The following is a 19,206-nucleotide window of genomic DNA, read 5'->3' on the forward strand; positions in this document are numbered from 1 at the left end:
AGAATAGGTCCCCTTCAAAACATCTAAAGCCCATAACATCTAATTTCATAACATTGAGACCAGAACATCTCAAACCCATAACAGTGAATTTCATAACATCTAACAGTACAACTCACACAAAAATAACACCCCCTCCACATATAATAACATATAATGACACCAAACTACACACTTTTTATTACATTTCTGCAGGGGGGGGTTGATACAGTGGGATTAGAAAATTAACTTTTTCCCACTGTAGTGCAATCTTGGAGTTGGTATATTTAATTTATGAGGTACAGGGCTTGCCCCCCTGCAGAAATGTAGTAAAAAATGTGTTTGGTAGTTTGATGTCATTATACGTGGAGAGGGTGTTATTTTCTTGTGATTTGTAGTGTTAGATGTTATGAAATTTGATGTTATGGGTTTTAGATGTTTCAAAGTAAACCCGTCAGAAAACCACAATATACATCCATATAACCTAAAAAAATAATAATAATAATATATCCTTGTTTTTAATGCCCTAAGGAATGTTTAAGTGTAGCTAAGTGGGTGTGTACATTTCAGCTTAAATATCCCATAGGAGCTAAATAAAAATAGACAGGAAAATTTTTTAAGGCAAGATAGTGTACTGGTTAGAGTTGCAACTTTACATGTGGGTGTTTATGGTTCAAGCCCCAAAACAGACAGCTTATTTTCTCATGTGAAGTAGTATTAAAAATTATGCAGCAGCTATTTTTTGTCAACCAAGATAGTGTAGCTGTTCCAAAAGTGAGATGTCAGTGTAGAAAAGATGTGAAACCCCCATGTAAACACACGTGCCCCATACAGTATAGTCACACATGAATATTATGTAATGAAAGTACATAGGGGGGATGTCATAGAAGGTAAACATAAAATTATAATGTGTATGTAAATACTTATTTTATATTATACAATGACTGGCCATTAACATAAAAAATGAGTACACAATTGGTCAGTCCAAACACAGTGCCCATTTTAAATCAGAGAGTATACTAATGGAAAAAGGTCCGGTTGCCTGAACTTTTTCCATTTGTATATCTCCTGTGTTTTTTTTTGTCTGCAGAAATACCAGTGGAGAAATGAATATCTCCCTTGCTTTTTTTAACATATCTTGCTATGTGTTACGAGTTAAAGAACTCGTATAAAATAGCAAGTTATCATAAACAAATGCAATGGAGATCTTCATTTCAACAGAGAAAGGAAAATCTCTGTTGCTTTTTTAATATATCTCACTATGTTATACTAGTTCTTCAACTCGTATAAAATACTGAGATATGTTAAAAAAGCAATGGAGATCTCCCTATCTCTGTTGCTACCTCTGCACAGCACTGATGTACTGCGTAAGTGTGAGAATACGTCCCTTATGCATGTGTAGTACATCAGAAATGCCCCACGATACCAGAAAAATGCAGAAGAGCAGCACAGAGGCATGATACAATGACATTATATAAGAAAGGTAAGTATTGTTTTTCTTAAATAATGTCATTGTATAATAGCAATAACCCACGGCTGGGTGTGGGCAATGCTGGATTTACCCACGGCTGACTTTGTTTGGTCACTTGGGCTTCGCCCTTGTGACCAAACCACACAACAGTGGGTAAATCCAGCATTACCCACACCCAGCTGTGGGTTATTGCTTAAATATAAAATTATAAGTATAATATGCTTAAACATGCCTTAATCAGTCTGTATCCATCAGACCTTGTTCTGCCAAGCAGCAAAATAGTCAGCCCTGCCAAGTCTCGAACCTGGGATGCTGTCCTCTACAATCACAGCAAAATACCACTACACCATGTGAGTTGTGGGAAAGTGCAATGCTTTAACAAACATACCCTGCATTCCAGTCATTTACCATTAACAAAGAAAACAGCAGGCACAAGTGATGAACCCATGACCTTGGTAGTTATTGTCACAGGAAGGTACCACTACACCTTCAGAGTTAGAGAAATCAGTCCTGCATTTTCAAACATGTCATGCAATAGAGGCATACAACATTAGGGAAAAAGCTTTGTGGAACCTTTTGTGTGTTGTATATAGACAAACACACATTATATATATATATATATATATATATATATATATATATATATATATATATATAGAAAATTAGAGCCATAATATAGATATACATATATAAAAATATAAAGGAAGGAAAATAAAATATACATATAAATATAAATTATATATATATATATATATATATATATATATATATATATATATATATGTAACATGAAGTGCAGTTATACCTCAGAGCCATCCCTCTCAACCTGTTAGTGCAAGGAACCTGTTCAAAGGCTGTTAAAGGGGGTGGGGTGGGCCACATATACGGACATATTGCAAAAATTGCTGTTAACAAATGAAAACATGATGTGTTACTGCAACAGTGTGTGTTTCAGCAGACAATCACTGAAGTATATGAGGATAGAAACTGAAATGTCTTGTAATTTATTTACTGACATAAATCCTTGGATCATCACCGTGATTTACCAGACAAATAGAAATACATTGTGGAACTGAACAAAAGTATGGTCCAAACATCTGGACATTCTGTGAAAATTCTGGCAGTGGAGAGGTATGCTCAGAACCCCATAGTGCAATGAATCTGGACCAAGCCTGACAAAGTGGGGAGACAAAGGCCTGAAAATAGGGATATGTCCAAAATAAGTCTGTAGATAAGCTAAAAAAGTTCATGTAGTAGCAGTGTATGTCCTAACATATATCGACTGAAATATCACAATTCCAGGACTCAATTGCTTCTCATTAGTTACTGAGCTCAATCCCCACATCATCCCATTGATGTGTTTCGCATACATAACAGTCATAGGGACCAGACCAAAGATATCGGCCAGACAACTGGACATCCTACGAATATGTGGACATAACACAACATTAGGGAAACTACACTGAGCTACTGAGCAATGTCCAAACTACAATCAGACTGACATAACACTACCCAGGTCCAGCTCTGGGGCTGTATACATGCATTAGCAAATATAACAGGCACTACTGGGATGTAACACTAGTGGAAAACAGACCCTGGTGTGAAAGTGCACACCCCCAAACAAGTGCACCACAGTCACAGTGACATACCAGTAAGCAAACTGGACACGACAGTATAATACCATGAGAGCAACCACATACCGTTTGCCACTCACACATTACCCCTATATATACTGCCCCAAGTCACAGTGTACTAGGAATCCTGAGGTGTTACAGGACATGTCACAGTCAGCCGCACAAGCATACAGACCTGACAGACCACCAGCAGTTGTAGCAGCATGCAGAGTCAGATAGGTAAAGGAGGAGGCATGCATGCATGCACATATGAACAGGTCCAGCATCGTGAAAGTGACCTCATACACCATGCCAGGCAAAAGGGTGCTGCAGTGGCCAGGCACCACCCAGCCACAGGTGTGGGCCTGGCCATACAGCTCCACTGACAACCATCAGGGAGCTTCTCGGGCACCTTTGGGCACCCATCCCAGTACAACATCAGAGCACAGACCCTCCACATACTGGCAGTGGGTGGCACCCAGACAATGGATGAGGAGTGTGCAGGTAAAGCCCCAGTGTAGATTACTAGACTAGTGTAGCAGACATACTTGTAATTGTAGAGTATCTACATGCATGTGTCAAGTCAGATTGCAGTTATGGATGGGATTTCCTAATGCACAGACATGCACATCTATGGTGAAGGACAGCAAATTGTGTAGTATTGGGGGTTGTACTGTAAATTTGCAGACATGCTGCATCCATCCAGTACCAATGCCACATGTGGGTTTGCTGACAATACTTCCCTCCAACAACTATCTGGGTTCCTCTGGTCTGCATGTAGGATGGCAGCCTGCAGCTGGTGAGTAAGCAGTTGTTCAGTTGTGGTTTGCCAATACCCCAAGCATGTGAAGGCCATGCAATGTACCATGCACACAACTGTTACTCATAGCCATATTGCTTTATGTGCATGTTCACTTGTGTGGAGGTTAACTGCATTGCATCACAGTGGTCACCACAGGGGCCTATCTGATGAGAATATAACATCCCTGTAGCATACCTCACGATCTGTCAGTGCAAGACTTCTGGACAGAGACCAACAAAATGGGGGGACAAATGGCCTAAGGTAGGGACGTGTGTGAAACATTACTGTCATATAGTGGATATAAACAGTGTACACACCCCTGTTAAGATGCCAGGTGTTTGTGATATATATATATATATATATATATATATATATATATATATATATATATATATATACAAACTGAGACCACAATAATGTGACCTATGACATCAACAATTCACCTGTAAAATCAAACAATCTGTTGGGCACCAAATATGGAGTATACAAACCTGACAAATAGCTGGATGCATATGTGTGCACACCCTTCAAATAATATGTTATTGCAGTAGCTTGTGATTTACTGACATCATACAGTCTGCTTGGGTACACACCTGCCAAATAAAGGCACTCTGAGTAAAACCAAATAACAGTCTGCTGTCCAAGTGGGATAATCATGACATCTGTTCAGTTGCCTGCAACAGCAACAGCCATGGCTTGCAGACAGCTGACAAAGCAGCAAAGGGATCTCATATTTGAAAGGTATCAGGCAAGAGTAGGGTACAACAACATTACCACAGCATTGCATACAAGGAACACAGTGGAGACAGTTGTCAAAAAGTGGACTGAATATGGTACAACAGTGCTGTTGAAAAGAATTTTACGTCCCTCCAAAATGATGACAAGACATGTCAAGACCTGGTCAGGGAGGCTGCTAGGGGACATACAGCAACACTGAGGGAGTTGCAGGAATCTCTTCCTAGTACTGGTATTGTGTATTACCTGTGGGAACACTCTCCCGTATTTTGCATACTTCTGGCCCGTGGGATAGTGTGAGAACCCTTTTAAATCTCGAATGCACTAAATGCACTAAGCATGCATATTACTATTACATATTTTTCTAACAGTTAGTATATAATCTATCCTTTTGGTTTACTGCAAGCATTCAGAAGTATTTAATAACTAACAGTGGTTTAGAATGCAATTCACTGTGATTGTTTACTTTTAGACAGGAAAAAGTAACCTGGACAGCTCTTAGAATTTTAGAACTCTTGCAGCATCACAAAAGTGCTCACAATTCTAATTAAGCTGCTTCAAGCTGGTTGTCATGGCAAGGACTTGCAAATGAACAGTTTTTCAGCTACAATTCACACAAAAACAAAAAAGTGTGAATCCTAGCCACCTCTACTCCACACATCAATTTCAAATCCTTCCAAACCACTAAAAATTAATAAAAACATTTCAAAGTATGTTAACCACTAAAAAGCTATTGTATTTAAAGAAATAACATTTAATGATTCAGTAAGCACTATTTGTATGAAATGTTTAGCATAAAACAGATGGTCATTTTTAAAAGGAGAAAGAATATAAACTTTCATTAAAAGAATGACAGTTATGTGTTAGCCAGGATTAAATTCTAAAAGTGTGAATGTTACACTAATTATTTGATAACATTCCAATAATAACTTTAATATATGTAAGAAACTATATTTTTATACTTTGTTTATAGCATAGTATTTTTTCCTAGGTGCATGTCAGGTATACTGTCAATAGCAAGCATTCAGAACTATTTAATAACTGGCAGTGGTTTAGAATACAATTCGCTGTCTTTTGCTTATTATCTAACTTGTATTCACTGACATCTTAGCATATGAAACAAAGAACGCCTCGTATAGTTGAGTCAGCAAGGATATCCACATAAAGCTTTAGTGTCCACACTGTTTATTAGCCGCTTTCATCAAAAGACTTCAGCAGAAAACAAGTTCACTATAAGTTACACCCTTTATAAATACTGCATTCAATTAACAATCAATAAACCAATAAAACAATCAAGTAGCAAACAACTACCCATTTAAACTTTCTTAACATACACTCTTCTGATCTCAACTTTATTTGCCAGGAAGCTTCTCTTTGTTCCAAAAATGCTTTTACTTCACCTCCTCTTAAATCTAAATGCCCTTGTTCTATAACGGAAAATAAAAATTTCTTAAAGTTAGGGCAATTCAAGGTGTGCTTGTACAAAGCACTTTTTGTATCTTTCTTCCTAATATAATACTGGTGTTTAATACGTTCCAACACCCTTCTTGTAGTCATTCCAATATAGAAAGCTATTCACCAGGAGCCCACGCTAATATATACAACACACCTTGTTTGACAGTTGAACCTTTCATTCACTGTAATAGTATAATCTGGGCTGTTTAACATAATGAAAGGGCCCTCCAAAATGTAGCGGCAGATATTGCACTGTCCACATTTAAACATTCCCTTCAACTTATTAGATGAAATATTATAGCAATAACCATGATTTACCCGGGACCAAACAAAGACAACCGTGGGTAAATCCCCATTACCCACACCCAGAAGTGGGTTATTGCTATTATACTATGACATTATTTAAGAAAATAAATAATTACTTTTCTTAAATAATGGCATTGTATAATGCCTAATTGCTGCCCTTCCGCAGCTGTCTGGTATCATGGCAGTTCTGATGTACTGCATGCCTACGCTACTTAGTACATCAGAGTTGTGGCCAAAAGCAATAGAGAAGTAAAGATCTCTATTGCTTTACTGTTTCGCTATGTTAAATGGGTTAAACATAAGACAGCTTTAAAATAAGCAATGGAGATGTCCGCTGCTTATTTTAGCTGTCGCGCCATGTTAAACCCATTTAACATAGCGAAAGTAAAAAGCAACGGAGATCTTGCTTTCTCCATTGCTTTTTAAATTGTCTCATGTTAAATGGGTTTAACATAGTGAGACAGTTTTAAAATAAGCAACGGAGATCTCCGCTGCTTATTTTAAAGCGTCCGCCTATGTTAAACCCATTTAACATAGTGAGACAGGTTTTAAAAGCAACGGAGAAAGCAAGATCTCCGTTGCTTTTCACTGTGTCGCTATAAGGAGTTTAACATAGTGAGACAGCTTTAAAAAAAGCGGAGATCTCTGTTGCTTTTTTAAACCTGTCTCACTATGTTAAACTCTTTAACATAGCGAGGCAGTGTTTTAAAGACTTATACTAATGGAAAAGTCCGGATCGACCTTTTCCATTAGTATAAGTCATTGATCGAGCGACAACGTGCACGCTGGCCAATCAGCGTGCACGTTTTGGAATATTAATGGGGGGTCATGGTATAATACCTAATATCCTAGTATTATCTTTTTGTAACAAGTTCTTTAAATTACAACTGTTCTTATAAACAAACCTGGGGTTAAGTCCTATCACTTCATACAATTCCTTGTTACCTTGTAAGACCTTCCAGTTGTTATTTATAATTGATCAAATATTAGCACTGTCTACTGTGATATCTAGGGTGCAGGTCAAATTTCTATCTTCATCTTCTTTTCTATCATCTCTTCCCAAAATTCTTTTTTTTTATTATTAATAAAGGGACACTTCAAAGCAAGCAAGGAAGCCGAGCTAATAATCCACACACAGTATTTATTTAGCACTTTCATCTCTGCAATGGAAACTTCTTCAGAACAAATACATCTGCCCCCCAACAACCTTTAAATACATGAATTTATTAATTAATCAGTTAATTACATCATATGCCTTTTAAAGAACCAGCATTATTTCCAGCTTTTAAAATCATGAAATACAAATAATGCAGATAAAAACATATACTACTAGATACAATATACTTATTGTACTAGACTAAATATTGTAGTCCTGATATCCAAATATAGCCCCCCATTTTATCACATAAAAAATTGTGCTTTTAATCTTAAAACAGAGCTAATGGACACAGCACTATTTAGACCAGGATGTTCTGCTGCATTGGTCCTAATTTGATATCTAAGCTCTGTTAGCTCTAAAAAATCATTCAGTGGCCCACCCCTTTCCCACATTTTTGTCTGATCTAAGATAATACATTTGAAACTATGTCCTTCATTGCCAATAATATGTGCTGCCAAGGTGTTTTTGGTGTCTTTTTTATTTATATCCTAGTAGTGTTGGTATACCCTGCTCCTAAAAGCATTTATGGTTTTTCCATTATAGAAACTGGGACACTGGGAGCATAGGGCAAGATATACCACAGCTTTACTGCTACAGGAAAACTTTCCATGGATGGTATATTTTCCATAATTAGGGATATAGATCTCTTTTGCTTCAATCATGCGCTGGCATTGCATACAATTACCACATTTTGACATACTTATCCCCCTACTTATATCTTGTTTGTGTCGTTCCATCACATTTTTTATACTACAGTCCTTTTTATACACAATTCTAGGGGATGGCCCTACCAATTGGAGCTGTTCAGCATCTGTGAAAAAAATGTTCAGTTGTGTTTAATGATGTCACTAATATTGCAAAAGTGGTAGTTGTATCTAAATATGGCTGATTTATTGAAGTTGCCTTTACCCTCATGGTTTTCTTGATCTTGCAGGCCACAGCCTACTCCTAATAAGGGGACAAAATGTCCACTACACCTCTTCTTTATTACTTCATTTTGGATGTTGCCAACGTAATTGACCGGGTATCCTCTTTGTGTTAGCATACCCTTTAATATATCAATTTGTTATAAGCAATCATTGTAGTCTGATACCATTATAGCCACCCACATCCCTGTCCATTAACTAATGATTTATTTTGCTGGAGGAGGTGACAGCTGTCTTAATGCAAGAGGTTATTTGAATAGGTGGACTTACGAAATATAGTGGAAATGAATTAGGAGAAAGAAAGAAAGAAATGATTTACCTTGTAAAAGGTAATATACAGCGCGTGTTCATAAGTATTCAAGCACTTATTTAAATTAATAAGAATTCATGGGTTCATAGGTTCATAGGTTGGTACTAGGCTATTGGCCCTAGGGCCTATACAAGCCTAGCCATAACAATCCCCTGGATGTTTCTTCCCACAATATTTACTTCCCTGGACCCCTGTCTAGCAGGGTGACTGACATGATCCCCGGGCTGAATTTCCTATCTTCCATCCAATCATCAAGGTTCCTTCTGAAGAGGGCCAAGGAGGTGCTCTGCTTGACATGTTTGGGCAGTCTATTCCAGAGTATGGGGAGTCTCTGGGTCAAGAACCTATCCCTCTAGCATGTTTTGTTCATTGTGATGACAAGGTTTAGATCCCTAGAGTGTGTGGTCTGAGGGATTGGGATTTCTTTAAGTGGAGCATGTCCAACAGCTCAGGGTTTGACATGGCCTTGTATGTTAAGCAGTGATCACCTCTGAGTAGACAATATGCCACAGAGTATAGCTGGAGTTTTTTTACACAGTCAGCATAGGGCATCTGCTTTAGGTCTGTGATTCTTTTAGTGAGGTATTTCTGCGGCCTTTCCAGCTGTTGCAGATGCCTTGTGAGGTACATACCAAATGGGGCATTATACTCTATAATGGGTCTAATGAGGGATGAGTACAGTGGGACAATGACCTTTTTTTTTCTGGATGAAAAGCCCTTAGTAATGAGGTGTGCCACATAGAAGGATTTCTTGACTGTTGTGGCGATGTGGTTATCGAAGGTGAGACCACTGTCCACCTGTGTCCCTAAGACTCTCATCACACTTTCAGTGTTTAGTGTACTGCCACCTATGTGGTAATTCATGGGTACATGTTTTTTTCCAAAGGGGATAACCATAAAATAGAATGGGCGTGCCTTAGATGAAGGTTGGGCATTGGGCTGGCAACTCAACACCATAAAAAACAACTGCCAATCATTAGCGGACCGGAGTTCCGCTGTGGCGACCCCTAACCGGGAAAAGCCGAAAGACAAACAGCAACAACAACAGTGACTATCATCTGCTCTTCAGTTTTTTACTGTTTTTGTCTTTTATTAACCAACCATCTCTTGTTGCATTCCTGTTCAAAGAAGTTGATAGATTCCAGTCCATTTCTTCTGGGTTTTTTTCTAGGACTTTATTTTTCTGTATAAAGTCCATTGCATCTTCCAAGGTGTTAAAAATCTATTTTCCTTCTGGAAGTTGAATCCTTATTTTTGCTGGAAACAAGATTTGTGCTTTAATATTGTTTTTCTTTAAGCTTTTAACAAGTGGCTCACATGCTTTTATTAATCTCCATGCAGGAACAGTGCTATTCCTGCATGGAGTGATTTGTGTCCTTGTAGAAGAGCAGCGCACCTTGCATATGCATGAAGGCGTGTGCTGCTGTTTAACCCACATGGACACTAGCCATGTATGAGCACAGAGGGCATGTCCTAACAGTGCATGGATACTAAACATGCCCCCTGCGCTCAGAAAGTGCCATATGGCACTTTCTAAGCCGTACTGGCATAATATTAAAGTTTAGCTCTAATATTATGCCAGTATCTCACTGTCCATGGACACTGAAATGTAAAATAGATCAAATAAATAAAAACAGGCAGAAGAAAGCAATGCAGGAGGTGTGTGACAGCCTCTGTGACACCCCCCTTGTATTGCTAAAGCACCGTATGGCACTTCTGCATTCTGCTGAAGCAGGAAATTTGTGCAAATGTGCACTGTGTTACATAGCAGGGGATAAATCCCCCAAATGTAAGTAAGTACAAGCACAGCCCCACAAAAACAAGAAAGTCCATATTTTATTTTATTCAATTGCGTGGAGTTGTGAATAAATTTTAAACAGTCAGCATCAGTTCTCCTTTTTGGCTTTTTCTTTTTTGGACCATAGAGAACATGTCATGCATCAGCATGAAACACGCACAGAATCCTGAAAGCCCAATCATTGCCATTATGTCATTAATACAGTCACAAGTAGTTGTCAGAACAGGTCCCCTTCAAAACATCTAAAACCCATAACAGTGAATTTCATAACATCTAACAGTACAACTCACACAAAAATAACACCCCCTCCACATATAATAACATATAATGACACCAAACTACACACTTTTTACTACATTTCTGCAGGGGGGGGTTGATACAGTGGGATTAGAAAATTAACTTTTTCCCCACTGTAGTGCGATCTTGGAGTTGGTATATTTAATTTATGGGGGGGTACAGGGGGGCTTGCCCCCCTGCAGAAATGTAGTAAAAAGTGTGTTTGGTAGTTTGATGGCATTATATGTGGAGGGGGTGTTATTTTCTTGTGATTTGTAGTGTTAGATGTTATGAAATTTGATGTTATGGGTTTTAGATGTTTCAAAGTAAACCCGTCAGAAAACCACAATATACATCCATATAACCTAAAAAAAATAATAATAATAATATATCCTTGTTTTTAATGCCCTAAGGAATGTTTAAGTGTAGCTAAGTGGGTGTGTACATTTCAGCTTAAATATCCCATAGGAGCTAAATAAAAATAGACAGGTAAAATTTCTAAGGCAAGATAGTGTACTGGTTAGAGTTGCAACTTTACATGTGGGTGTTTATGGTTCAAGCCCCAAAACAGGCAGCTTATTTTCTCATGTGAAGTAGTATTAAAAATTATGCAGCAACTATTTTTTGTCAACCAAGATAGTGTAGCTGTTCCAAAAGTGAGATGTCAGTGTAGAAAAGATGTGAAACCCCCATGTAAACACACGTGCCCCATACAGTATAGTCACACATGAATATTATGTAATGAAAGTACATTGGGGGGATGTCATAGAAAGTAAACATAAAATTATAATGTGTATGTAAATACTTATTTTATATTATACAATGACTGGCCATTAACATAAAAAATGAGTACACAATTGGTCAGCCCAAACACAGTGCCCATTTTAAATCAGAGAGTATACTAATGGAAAAAGGTCCGGTTGCCTGAACTTTTTCCATTTGTATATCTCCTGTGTTTTTTTTTTTTTGTCTGCAGAAATACCAGTGGAGAAATGAATATCTCCCTTGCTTTTTTTAACATATCTTGCTATGTGTTACGAGTTGAAGAACTCGTATAAAATAGCAAGTTATCATAAACAAATGCAATGGAGATCTTCAATTTCAACAGAGAAAGGAAAATCTCTGTTGCTTTTTTAATATATCTCACTATGTTATACTAGTTCTTCAACTCGTATAACATACTGAGATATGTTAAAAAAGCAATGGAGATCTCCCTATCTCCGTTGCTACCTCTGCACAGCACTGATGTACTGCGTAAGTGTGAGAATACGTCCCTTATGCATGTGTAGTACATCAGAAATGCCCCACGATACCAGAAAAATGCAGAAGAGCAGCACAGAGGCATGATACAATGACATTATATAAGAAACGTAAGTATTGTTTTTCTTAAATAATGTCATTGTATAATAGCAATAACCCATGGCTGGGTGTGGGCAATGCTGGATTTACCCATGGCTGACTTTGTTTGGTCACTTGGGCTTCGCCCTTGTGACCAAACCACACAACAGTGGGTAAATCCAGCATTACCCACACCCAGCTGTGGGTTATTGCTTAAATATAAAATTATAAGTATAATATGCTTAAACGTGCCTTAATCAGTCTGTATCCATCAGACCTTGTTCTGCCAAGCAGCAAAATAGTCAGCCCTGCCAAGTCTCGAACCTGGGATGCTGTCCTCTACAATCACAGCAAAATACCACTACACCATATGAGTTGTGGGAAACTGCAATGCTTTAACAAACATACCCTGCATTCCGGTCATTTACCATTAATAAAGAAAACAGCAGGCACAAGTGATGAACCCATGACCTTGGTAGTTATTGTCACTGGAAGGTACCACTACACCTTCTGAGTTACAGTCCTGCATTTTCAAACATGACATGCAATAGAGGCATACAACATTAGGGAAAAAGCTTTGTGGAACCTTTTGTGTGTTGTATATAGACACACACACATTATATATATATATATATATATATATATATATATATATATATATATATATATATAATTAGAGTCATAATATAGATATACATATATAAAAATATAAAGGAAGGAAAATAAAATATACATATAAATATAAATTTTTTATATATATATATATATATATATATAACATGAAGTGCAGTTATACCTCAGAACCATCCCTCTCAACCTGTTAGTGCAAGGAACCTGTTCAAAGGCTGTTAAAGGGGGTGGGGTGGGCCACATATACGGACATATTGCAAAAATTGCTGTTAACAAATGAAAACATGATTTGTTACTGCAACAGTGTGTGTTTCAGCAGACAATCACAGAAGGATATGAGGAAAGAAACTGAAATGTCTTGTAATTTATTTACTGACATAAATCCTTGGATCATCACCGTGATTTACCAGACAAATAGAAATACATTGTGGAACTGAACAAAAGTATGGTCCAAACATCTGGACATTCTGTGAAAATTCTGGCAGTGGAGAGGTATGCTCAGAACCCCATAGTACAATGAATCTAGACCAAGCCTGACAAAGTGGGGAGACAAAGGCCTGAAAATAGGGATATGTCCAAAATAAGTCTGTAGATAAGCTAAAAAAGTTAATGTAGTAGCAGTGTATGTCCTAACATATATCGACTGAAATATCACAATTCCAGGACTCAATTGCTTCTCATTAGTTACTGAGCTCAATCCCCACATCATCCCATTGATGTGTTTCGCATACATAACAGTCATAGGGACCAGACCAAAGATATCGGCCAGACAACTGGACATCCTACGAATATGTGGACGTAACACAACATTAGGGAAACTACACTGAGCTACTGAGCAATGTCCAAACTACAATCAGACTGACATAACACTACCCAGGTCCAGCTCTGGGGCTGTATACATGCATTAGCAAATATAACAGGCACTACTGGGATGTAACACTAGTGGAAAACAGACCCCGGTGTGAAAGTGCACACCCCCAAACAAGTGCACCGCAGTCAAAGTGACATACCAGTAAGCAAACTGGACACGACAGTATAATACCATGAGAGCAACCACATACCGTTTGCCACTCACACATTACCCCTATATATACTGCCCCAAGTCACAGTGTGCTAGGAATCCTGAGGTGTTACAGGACATGTCACAGTCAGCCCCCACAAGCATACAGACCTGACAGACCACCAGCAGTTATAGCAGCATGCAAAGTCAGATAGGTAAAGGAGGAGGCATGCATGCATGCACATATGAACAGGTCCAGCATCGTGAAAGTGACCTCATACACCATGCCAGGCAAAAGGGTGCTGCAGTGGCCAGGCACCACCCAGCCACAGGTGTGGGCCTGGCCATACAGCTCCACTGACAACCACCAGGGAGCTTCTCGGGCACCTTTGGGCACCCATCCAAGTACAACATCAGAGCACAGACCCTCCACATACTGGCAGTGGGTGGCACCCAGACAATGGATGAGGAGTGTGCAGGTAAAGCCCCAGTGTAGATTACTAGACTAGTGTAGCAGACATACTTGTAATTGTAGAGTATCTACATGCATGTGTCAAGTCAGATTGCAGTTGTGGATGGGATTTCCTAATGCACAGACATGCACATCTATGGTGAAGGACAGCAAATTGTGTAGTATTGGGGGTTGTACTGTAAATTTGCAGACATGCTGCATCCATCCTGTACCAATGCCACATGTGGGTTTGCTGACAATACTTCCCTCCAATAACTATCTAGGTTCCTCTGGTCTGCATGTAGGATGGCAGCCTGCAGCTAGTGAGTAAGCAGTTGTTCAGTTGTAGTTTGCCAATACCCCAAGCATGTGAAGGCCATGCAATGTACCATGCACACAACTGTTACTCATAGCCATATTGCTTTATGTGCATGTTCACTTGTGTTGAGGTTAACTGCATTGTATCACAGTGGTCACCACAGGGGCCTATCTGATGAGAATATAACATCCCTCACGATCTGTCAGTGCAAGACTTCTGGACAGAGACCAACAAAATGGGGGGACAAATGGCCTAAGGTAGGGACATGTGTGAAACATTACTGTCATATTGTGGATATAAACAGTGTGCACACCCCTGTTAAGATGCCAGGTGTTTGTGATATATATATATATATATATATATATATATATATATATATATATATATATATATATACAATATGTCAGTCCACACCTTTTCCAAACTGTAATGTGACCTATGACATCAACAATTCACCTGTAAAATCAAACAATCTGTTGGGCACCAAATATGGAGTATACAAACCTGACAAATAGCTGGATGCATATGTGTGCACACCCTTCAAATAATATGTTATTGCAGTAGCTTGTGATTTACTAACATCATACAGTCTGCTTGGGTACACACCTGCCAAATAAAGGCACTCTGAGTAACACCAAATAACAGTCTGCTGTCCAAGTGGGATAATCATGACATCTGCTCAGTTGCCTGCAACAGCAACAGCCATGGCTTGCAGACAGCTGACAAAGCAGCAAAGGGATCTCATATTTGAAAGGTATCAGTCAAGAGTAGGGTACAACAACATTACCACAGCATTGCATACAAGGAACACAGTGGAGACAGTTGTCAACAAGTGGACTGAATATGGTACAACAGTGCTGTTGAAAAGAACTTTACGTCCCTCCAAAATGATGACAAGACATGTCAAGACCTGGTCATGGAGGCTGCTAGGGGACATACAGCAACACTGAGGGAGTTGCAGGAATCTCTTCCTAGTACTGGTGTTGTGTACTACCTGTGGGAACACTCTCCCGTATTTTGCATACTTCTGCCCCGTGGGATAGTGTGAGAAGATGGAAGCATTTCCCCACACGAGAAAACATCCAGGGGTGGATACAAATTGCAATACAGCACATCATGTCTCCCAAAGGCATGTGTGAAAATGTGTTATGGTGTAATGAGACTATGGATCGACCTCACAGCCACAATACCAAATGGTATGTGTGGTGCACAAGCAACACTTCTCATAACCCGAACACCAACATCCCCATGGTGAATCACACTGGTGTCATTGGCTCGCTGTGGGGATGCTGTTCCAAAGCCAGAACAGGGCCTGTAGTCATGGTGGTGGGAATTCTGGCCATTTCCAAATAACACCCATGTCTGCCCAAAATCCATCAGGCATCTGCAAGAATGCAGATGATAGGTAGGTGTGTCGGTCTTCAACATGACAAACACCCAAAGCATACATCCAAAGGTATCTAAGAATGGCTCCACCTGAACATACTCATGGTTATGATACCAGATAGTAAAACACCAGTGTGACTTGAAGAGGGCTATGCACATGAGCTGCCCATGCAATCTGACAGAGTTGGGTGACCTTTACATGGAAGAGTGGACAAATAATGCCAAGTCAAGATGTGCCATGCTGACAGACACCTTCACAAGAAGAGTGAATGCTGTAAGTCACTTAACAAAGTATCATTTTAATGGTGTGCACACTTATGCAACCACCATATTGTATATATTTCAGTCATTATATTTTACACATAACACATTTGTTTGTTTATTGATTGGATTGCACAGGTCATATGTCACATGAAAGGTGGGTAATGTTTTTGAATGCATTATTGCTGTCTCATCTTATATATTACAAGAACATGGCATGTTAACAGGGTGTGTACACTTATCATATCCACTGTAAGCTTAGAAGGTTGGTGGTGTAACAGGATTTGTGTGACCATACATTTACTGCTGGTTTGGAGGTCTGAAACTCAAATGTATGTCATTAATTAGTGACGTCACTCCTCAGATCATCCCAGTTATGTATCAGACAAACACAGGGATTATGAGAAACAGAGCAAACATATGAGCCAGACAGCTACACATCCTGTGAGGATCTGTACAGTTGAGGTATGTTTTGTAGTAGTTGCCACTGTGCTATACAGGTGAACAGCAATGATGTGTACATGGGTGCAGTCTGTGCTGGGGAAGGGCCATCACATACTAACACTAATCACATATCCCAGAGCTCTATATTGTTAGTTACATGTAGTAAAACTGGCTGCAATGCATGATGTTGAGGGCTGTGTGTCATGCATGTCACCATTTGGGTAATGTGTGGTCTGTGTAACAGATTTGTGCCACCTAACGTGTGTGTGTATGCATGTGTGTGTGTGTGTGTGTGTGTGTGTGTGTGTGTGTGTGTGTGTGTGTGTGTGTGTGTGTGTGTGTGTGTGTGTGTGTGTGTATATATATATATATATATATATATATATATATATATATATATATATATATATATACAGCCAATGTCAACGTGCAGGTATTAATGTCCATATGTTGTTTTCCCCTCACAGGTGGCAATGGGGTTTGGGGTCCCCCCTTTTGGAAACTGATGTCATTATCTCTGCAGCCTCTAACAATGATGATAGGAATACTAAGGTACAGGTGTGGTTGTCAGAGGGTGAATCTGTGCCATTGGTTGGCATCCCACTCCTGTCCACACCATCCACGCACACAGTGACAATACCCACACATACCCCCATCACCAGTGGCCACAGATGATGGACAGTTGGCAGGTGGTGGCATTAAACAGGCTAGTGTGGTGACTATGGGAAGTGTAAGTGTAGACACTGGCCATAGCCAGAGTGCAAGCAAGGTCCCACACAGGGGGATGGACAGGGCTGCTTGCAGGAAGAATGCTGCTCATCAGGCCACTGTTGCAAGTGCCAGAGAAGCAGTCACCAGATGCATGTTCTGGGCTGTCATGGATGCACAGGCACATAGTGAATGCCACAACACACAAATACTCAGGGTGGTGGATGCAACTCTCCCTAATTTATGTGGTGACATGCATGACCTTGTTGAGGCCACACATCAAAATACTGAGGTCATGAATAGATGGTTGGGTGAGACCTTGGCAAAAATCGACCGTGGCATGTCTGTGCTAGAGCATGTGGTGAGAGATGGGCATTGGCCATGTGGATGTAGGTCATCACCAACAACAGCTGAGAGTCTATGGGGTCATGCACCTTCACACTCCCTTAGTGGCAGTGACACCAGCACTACCAAAGGGGGGTTGCTGTCCACATCACACCAGAACAGGCCATGGCCACGTGGTCCTGTATAGTCCTGTCAGGGGCACAAATCCAGCAGACAGCAATCACCATCAGGAAGGAGTACTGCATCTAGCCTTGGGCCTGGTGGTGCCAGTGATACCCTGGCAGGACCAGTTCCCATGCCCATGCTCGGAGATGGTGACCTGGACACCCTGCTATGTATGGTACACAGCTGTCCGATGTACCCCTGTATAGCCAGCCACCTGGTGTGACTTTGTGCGTACATACATACACACACACATCTGTATAACAAGCAGGTCAGCTCCAGACACAAGCAGCACCTCTGCACAGCCCATCTATCGGATATCCCTCCAAACACACACACATGATGTCAACTGTATGGCCCAGCTTAGGCCTCTGGCGCAAACCCACACCACACCCTCTGCATATGATCATACCTGTGCCACATCCTTGTCATCCATACCATCGATGCAGTAACATGCTAATATGGGTCTGATGCATAGTATTACATAGCTACACTGTACTATATTCATCCTATGAATCAGACCCATATTAGCATGTCCCTGCATTGATGGTATGATGCATTGTACTATATTCACCCTGTGGATCATACCCTTGATGCAGGGACATGTTAATATGGGTCTGATGTACAGGTTGAATATAGTACAGTGTAGCTATGTAATACTATGTAAGGTGCTGTCTGCTTGCATTTGTTATGGGTACACATACAGGTGGATGTTCTGTATTAACCAGGAGGCATTATTGCTGTTAGTACCACACACTGAATGTAATCTGACATGCTGTATTCTGTTAGTGTTCCAGGTATCTGTGTGTCTGCAGGTTGTGGCCCTACAGACATTCCCAAGAGGGAGTATGGCAGACTGGAAATACACTGACCATGTCATAGGCAAGGTACAGCTTTATATCTACATGTACCAGGTGTGTATGCATGCAACAGTGTGAGAGGGACACTGTTGTCAGACAGTGTGACCTTGCATACATACCCCTTGTCACAGACAGGTAGCCTTCAAACATGTCTGCTCAGTGTTGTGTACTACCACAGGCTCAAACATACAGAACAGGTTACTGCAGTACTGTCAGCAGGTCTCTCACATGTGTAGCCATTACATTAACTGCAACAGATTCACCTTTCAACAACTGTTGGCTCTGCCATTTCTTTCCCATACACTCAACCCTGATGCAGTTGATTAAGGCATTCATGATACTGTGTATGACAGGTTTGTGGTATGTATTCCTGAGTCCATCAGGTGAAACAGGAAGATAAAATGGTATTCCCTTTGCATACACACAGTAAGGACTGACACATGGGATGTGCACACAGTAACATAAACACAGTTGG

The sequence above is a fragment of the Protopterus annectens genome, chromosome 1.part1 (genome assembly GCF_019279795.1).
Source record: "Protopterus annectens isolate FY-2018-M chromosome 1.part1, PAN1.0, whole genome shotgun sequence".
Classification (NCBI taxonomy): domain Eukaryota; kingdom Metazoa; phylum Chordata; order Ceratodontiformes; family Protopteridae; genus Protopterus; species Protopterus annectens.